This window comes from Etheostoma spectabile, unplaced genomic scaffold, assembly GCF_008692095.1.
Source record: "Etheostoma spectabile isolate EspeVRDwgs_2016 unplaced genomic scaffold, UIUC_Espe_1.0 scaffold512, whole genome shotgun sequence".
Lineage (NCBI taxonomy): Eukaryota > Metazoa > Chordata > Actinopteri > Perciformes > Percidae > Etheostoma > Etheostoma spectabile.
The window spans coordinates 217,005-218,252 of NW_022605624.1; the positions used below are offsets into that span (position 1 = coordinate 217,005).

The 1,248-nt window shown below is 41.0% G+C and overlaps 1 protein-coding gene across 3 annotated transcripts in view; it reads left to right on the top strand.

The window, feature by feature from the left end:
* Positions 1 to 1,248, top strand: part of dmpk (DM1 protein kinase) — a 44,417-nt gene that overhangs the window by 1,575 nt on the left and 41,594 nt on the right. The window lies entirely within an intron of this gene.

Genomic DNA, 1,248 nt, shown 5'->3' on the forward strand with positions numbered 1-1,248 from the left:
TTTATTTAAATAAAAAGCAAAGTACAAACAAAACAAAGGAAGTCCTGAGAGGGGCAGGCAAAAAGTAAAACCAGAGTGTAAAAAACAAGAACAGGCAATCCAAAAACAAAAGCAGAACAAACCAGAAATAGAGGCCAAAGGAAATCCAGGGAGAAAGGAACCAGACACGAACTGACACGGGGAGACACGACAAGCGCGAACAAACACTATAATAATCTGGCAAAGGACAAGGGGAACACAAAGACTAAATACACTGGGTAACGAGGTAACAAGAGGCAGGTAACACAAGCGCTGGGCAACAGGTGGAAAACATCAGGTAATCCCAAGAGCGGGAAAACTAGGAAGTAAAACTAGACACGGTTGGTACACAATCCGTTCTGCCTGCATTTTTTTCCGAATATTAGAATAATTTTGAACTTTTTAAAACAGTTTCCCTCCTTCCCGTATTTCCTCTCTGTGTTTTGGAGTGAAACGTTTGATCGCAGCAGTCTTTGTAGTTAGCATTTCAGCCTTATACAAAACAAGAATTGTCTGCATATGAGGTTAGATTCTACGAATGGTCTGCAGTCATCAACATGTGCAGTCATGAGATAATATCACAAGGCACCCAAAGCTAGTCCCATCTGTTTCTCACTGTTTGACGTCCCATTCAGAGCTGTTCCCTACAGTCTTACTTAACAGCATCTACATGGATGAACTATGCAAGTGAAAAGCAGAAATATCAGCAACCACCCTGCGTAAGGACATTCCATCTTCTCAGTTAACTGTTGACCAACACATTTGATTAATTTCTTATTGATCTTTTGTTCAAAACCATGTTCTTCCTCCAGTGCAGGCCCTAACTAATTTGGTGCCCTTTAAGCCAGTGGTTGCCCTTGGATTGCAGCCAATTCCACTGTAAATGCCATTGTTCATACACTAAAAGAAAACAGTGTACAGATTTATGTTTTACAGCTTCATGTTTCACAGCTTTTTAATTTATAATAGAACTTTGCCAGACCCCCTCCAAAGCGCGCTGGAGGAAATTCTGGCTACTTCACATAGCATTCAGGGATGGGAGGAAAATGTGCTCTGGATATTGGCATTTCTTTAAGCCAATCACAATCGTCTTGGGTGGTGCTAAGTACTGGGATAAGCCACGGTGCTGTGGCAAAACAGGCTTGGAAGGAACTTGTTTTGGTTGAACATGTGTAGCCTACATTTAAAAGTATTTTTAGTCGTGCAACATAAAACTTAGATTGGACAGAT